Source organism: Dermacentor silvarum, chromosome 6, assembly GCF_013339745.2.
Source record: "Dermacentor silvarum isolate Dsil-2018 chromosome 6, BIME_Dsil_1.4, whole genome shotgun sequence".
NCBI classification, from domain to species: Eukaryota; Metazoa; Arthropoda; class Arachnida; order Ixodida; family Ixodidae; genus Dermacentor; species Dermacentor silvarum.
Genome location: NC_051159.1, coordinates 15,793,405 through 15,799,098, shown reverse-complemented (window position 1 = coordinate 15,799,098; position 5,694 = coordinate 15,793,405). Strand labels below are relative to the sequence as shown.

The 5,694-nt window shown below is 51.9% G+C and overlaps 1 pseudogene; it reads right to left on the bottom strand.

Annotated features, from left to right (window-relative positions):
* Positions 1–785: 785 nt before the first annotated feature.
* Positions 786–5,215, bottom strand: LOC119456557 (uncharacterized; annotated as a pseudogene).
* Positions 5,216–5,694: the final 479 nt, after the last annotated feature.

Here is a 5,694-nt window from a genome sequence, read left to right as displayed (position 1 = left end):
TGGTGGGAACCGTAGCCTCGACGACTTCTGGGGACAGTCCCCTGATCCTGCGGCTGGCCCGATGCACGGGAGTGTCGACAGGCACTGGATTCGTAGCGCGGATCCTTGGAGGGGTCTGCAACATCCGTGAGGACGCTTACCCAGCACCTCCACCAGTTTGTCACGAGCCTCTAGAAGTGGACTTGAAGGTTTAATAACCCGTAGAGCAGCTGGCTCTCGGAAGACGCGACCGTCGGGGCTGGCTCGAGCAGAGAAGGGGGCGCGCGGTCTTCTTTCTTCTCTTGGGCTCGACCCACTCTTGCCCTCGACCCACTACCTACAGGTGGCAATATTAAATCCTTGTTTGCTGTGCTGCCAGTCGTCTCTCCTCCATCGAGAGTAGCGCATGTACGCAACTCTCCGCCTCCCAAGCGAGTAGAAGGTGACAAAACATTGGCGAGCCTGCCAGGATAGATACGGCCCAGTCACCGATACTCGGGAGTTCTAAAGATGGAGTGGGAACGCTTGGCGGTGGTAGCGAAGGATTTAAATATGTCGAAGGAGGAGACAATGGTGTTACATCGTAGGTCGGACAGCGCGCTTGACGCAGGCGAGGCAGACACAAGCTGACAAGCTGGAAGAATGGACGTTTATTTCCAGTGCACGCCGAAATATAAAGACAGGATAAGGAAGAAGGGGAAGGGAAACAAAGTAAGAAAACATAAGATAGCCACCTAGAATGGCACATGTAGCGGTCGACTTCATCTGAGATATGATAAGAACACCGCAGTTATAACATTTCTCCATCAATAATACTGAAGGCGCTGCAGAGGTCTGCGCTCTCGCGTTGAGCGTCGGAGTTCCGTAGCCACTGTAGGTTCACGGTTTCTCTCTGGTGCGTCCAAGGGTTGGGGTGATGACTGACGCTGTGGTGGTGACGTTTCACGAGTTTCGGCGTTTCCCTTTGGCCCTGCTCCAGGAGTTTGTTGCGGAGTTTTCGAGATGGACGATCTTTGACTTTCCCTGTGGCCTTGGGTAGCCGGTAGGTCTTTCCTTGTGTGAACTTGATCAACGTGTCGCCGAACGAGGCCCTCAGGCGTTTCCACTGTCACCATCCTAGCTCCGTCTGCTGACTTTACCGTGCCCGTCTTCCACTTATCACCCTTACCAAAGTTACGGACGTAAATATTTGTGTCTGGTGCAAGAGTCCAGTCATCCGATGTTCCCGATCTTTCTGCAGCCAAAGGAGGAAAACATGTGTCGAAGCGAGACCGGATTTTGTAGCCAAGGAGGAGTTCCGAAGGAGATGTGCCCGAGGCAAGGGGTGTTCTCCGGTAGTTGAAAAGTAGTCTGCAAAGGCAATCTTCTAATCTGCCCTGGTTCATCTTCTTCAGCCCATCTTTAACAGTTCGGACAGCTCTCTCTGCTAGGCCATTCGACTGCGGATGAAACGCAGCCGTGCGCAGGTGGGTTATGTTATTGTTGTTCGCAAAATCAGCAAATTCTTGGCTAGTGAACTGCGTCCCATTATCTGAAACAATGGTGCGAGGAATGCCGAACCTGCCAAAGATGCTGCGCAGGCAAGTAATAGTCGAAGACGTGGTAGCCTGTTTCATTGATACGGTCTCAATCCATTTGCTGTGAGCATCTACGAGAACAAGGATCATGCTTCCTTTGATTGGCCCGGCGAAATATAGATGAACTCTCGACACGGAGCAAGAAACCTTTAGGAGTGGAAACTCCGCCAGTTGCGGCTACCAGATAATGTCACAAGCCCGCGGAGCCACTATCATGCTGGCGGCACCTGGCGGCTGAGAAAGAAATTACCGCCGTCTTGGTTGCCAAGGCAACCGGTCACGTGTTTCTCTCGTTCGCGGCCGCGCGCGTTGCTCCCGTTCCGCCGCGCGCCTCACAACTTCTACTGAGGGCACTCACGCATCCCACCTGCATCCCATCTTAGGCTAGCAATTTCCGAACAAGGGTACACTGCACGTATCAGCGCTGTTAGTATTACGGCCCTCGAACAGACACCGACAAGAACAGTTACTGTTTGACTTAAAGGCCCATAAAAACAACGCTACGGCGTGCACGCTGAAGCGAACGCCGAACGCCTGTGTCGTCTACTTTCAGCGCGGGAGACACGGGCGCCGCCGAAGAGAACGCGCCCGAGCGGCACCACCGATCCGCCGGGCTGCTGCTCTTTTTTTTTTTTTCGCTGCTGCTTGCATGACGTGACGCAAGGCGCCGCCACTGCATGCGCCCCCGTCGGCGCATAATCATGTGACGTTATCTGGTCGCACGCGAGCGCCCGCGCTGACGGGAGTTTCTACTCCTAAATAATCTTCCTCCGTGACTCTCGACCAGTTTTCCTGGCAGGTCGGCGAGTTAACTGGCGGAGCAGATACCGGTATTGGTCGACTTTGCATGCAGCTTGTACACCCCGCTGACAGTTGTTCTATGTCGTGGTCCATTCCTGGCCACCAGAAAGCTGACCGAGCGATTGATTTCATCGCCGATGATCCTTGATGTGTCTCGTGCAACATGTGCAACATTCTATGTTGCGCGTTGACTGGAATGACAACTCTACGGCCCCAATACAGCAAACGGTGGGTCAATGACAGTTCCAGTCTGCGGTCGTAAAAGGGGAGTAAGCTTCGTTCTAATGCTTTAGAGCTTCAAGGCCATCCGTCTCTTGTGTACTGCATGACCTTTGAAAGTAATGGGTCACCTGCGGTCAGCGCCTGCAGTTCTTCTGCCGAGACCACTCCCTCCTGGACACATGCTAGTGCCAGAACGTAGTCAGGTGGCTCCCCTTCCGTGGTTGGCTCCGAAGTTTCTTGTGGCAACCTAGTAAGTGCGTCTGAGTTCAGGAGCTGCTTGCCTGGAGAATACTGTAACTTGTAGCGAAATCCTCCCAAATACAGCGCCCAGCGCTGTATGCGAGTAGCATCCAGAGGCGGAGTGGGCCGATCCGGTCTCAGCAGGCCCAGGAGCGGCTGGTGATCTGTGACCAGGATGAATTCTCGGCCTAGAAGGTAATCACGAAACTTCATTACTCCAAATACGAGGGCCAATGCTTCACGTTCAAGTTGCGAATAATTTTTTTCTGCTTTCGACAATGTCCTTGAACGAAACCTGATCGGCTTGTTGACGTTCCCTTTCGTGTGAAAAAGCACTGCACCGATTCCTTTTTGCGATGCTTCGCACTCTAGTTTCAGCGGTTGTGAAGGGTCGAAATGAACCAACACCCCTGCTTGCTGCAAGCACCGTTTTGCTTTATCAAACGCCGTTTGTTGCTCTTGTTCCCAGAGCCAATGTCTGTTCTTTTCCAGCAGCCGATACAGCGGAGCGAGCAGAGATGATATGTTTGGCAAAAATTTTGAGTAGAAAGTGATCACGCCAAGAAAAGAACGAAGCTCAGCTACATTTTTCGGGCTAGGGGCTTCTGTGATAGCTTCGACATTCTTTTCTATTGGTGCAATCCTTGCTGATCGATTCGATGACCAAGATATGTAACGGACACTTGCCGAAATTTGCATTTGTCGAGCCGCAGTTTAACACCACTCTCGCGGAAACGCTGCAGAACGGCTTTTAGCACGTCGTCACTTCCTGCTCTTTCGGACACCAAGACATCGTCCAGATAAGCTTGCGCGCCTGATAAGCCTTGTAGAACTGTTTCCATTCTGCGTTGAAAAATGGCTGGCGCAGAGGCAATGCCGAAAGATAATCTGTTGTAGCAGAAAAGACCTTTATGCGTAGTAATCACGCATAACTGGCGCGATTGCTCATCGAGAGGGACTTGGTTATATGCGTCACGTAAGTCCAGTGTGCTGAAATGTTTTCCACCGCTTAAGGACGCGAACATATCGTTGATTACTGGCAACGGGTACTGCTTCAGCTCACATGCCGAAATTAAAGTGACTTTGAAGTCGCCGCAAATCCTAACGGTGCCGTCCTTCTTAAGGACAGGTACAATGGGCGTAGCCCACTCGGAATGCGGTACCGGTGACAAAACGCCTAATGCCACGAGCCTATCAAGCTCTTCAGATACCTTGTCGCGTAGAGCGAAGGGAATAGATCGGGCCTTACAGAACTTGGGCGTGGCTCCCTCCTTCAGCTGTAGGTGTGCCGGGGGTCCTTTGATGAGGCCTAGATCCGAGCTGAAAACATCTGGAAACTCGGCGAACACGTCAGCAGTGACCTGCGTTGTGGTAGATTTTAGCGTCCAAATGTGCATGCTATCCTCTATGTCTTCATCTGTCGCCCCTTCCTTAACACTCAGTACTCTGCCGCGAAATCCCCGGGCTCCTTCTCGAGTTCGAAGCCTTGCGCTTTCTTCGTTCCCGCATTTTACTGCTAGGTGACCACGTCGACCACAGTGATAACAACGAGCATTACTCCAACGGCAGGCATTACTGTTGTGCTTTATGCTGCCACAACGCCCACATTCTACCGGTACCTCTTTCGTTGAGGTTGACTGCGCCTTAATTTTAAGCACCGCCGACGCGTCTGCAGCCATTTTATTGGCATCCTTGTCTGCAGCTTCAGACGACAGTGCCATCGTTTCAGCGTCCTGTACGGACAGATCTTTCTTTGTCAGGAGTTGTTTCTGCAGTGCGCTCGATCTTATGCCGCACACAATTCTATCTCGTAGCATTCGGTCGAGCATAGTACCAAAATTGCAGTTGTCCGCAATTCGGCGAATTTCAGTAATGAATTCTTGGACAGACTCACCGTCAAGCTGGCAGCGGTTGAAGAAGCGGAAGCTTTCGGTAATCTCATGGCGCTGGGGATCAAAGAACTCGTCCAAGACTTTCACGATGTCTTCGTACTCCAAAGAATTCGGCTTCTTCGGCGCTACTCTTCCTGCTAATATTTGAACGGTGCGCGTGCTTAAAGCTGCCACCAAAAGTGCCCGTTTCTTTGCCGATTCCGTAACGCCCGTTGCCTCAAAGTATGCCTCTGCCTTGATAACATAGGCCTTCCAGTTGTCTCTTTCGTCGTCGAAGTCGGGCAGTTGCTGGTGTGCCATCGTCGAGTCGTCGCCCCGTAGCGTAGCTGCCGTCCTGCTTCAAGGTTTTGCCAGGGGTTTTGCTTTCCGTTTCTCGTCGCCACTGTTACATCGTAGGCCGGACAGCGCGCTTGACGCAGGCGAGGCAGACACAAGCTGACAAGCTGGAAGAATGGACGTTTATTTCCAGTGCACGCCGAAATATAAAGACAGGTTAAGGAACGAGGGGAAAGGAAACACAGTAAGAAAACATAAGATAGCCACCTAGAATGGCACATGTAGCGGTCGACTTCATCTAAGATATGATAAGAACACCGCAGTTATAACAATGGAGTTTTTTGAATACACGCAACAAGAAAAAGAAAAAGAACACGAACCAGAGCGCGAGAAGCACGAACGAGCACGCGTGGAGCAGGAACAGCAGCGCCAACGTGAAAAAGAAATTTTGGAGTGAAAGATTAGGCTGGCAGAGATGAACGCCAGGTCTCGCGAGGGGTCGATTTCCCCCAGGTCGGCGTCATCCAACTCGACTTCGGCCAGGCCAAAGCAGATTTGCCCCAGGAAATTGAGGGCTCCGTTTGATGAGCGTAAGGAAGATTTGGATACGTATTTGCATCGCTTTGAGAGAATAGCGGTCGGGCAAGGCTGGGCAAGGAATGAGTGGGCTAGCGCCTTAAGCCTATGTCTAGTTGGTGAGGGTTTAA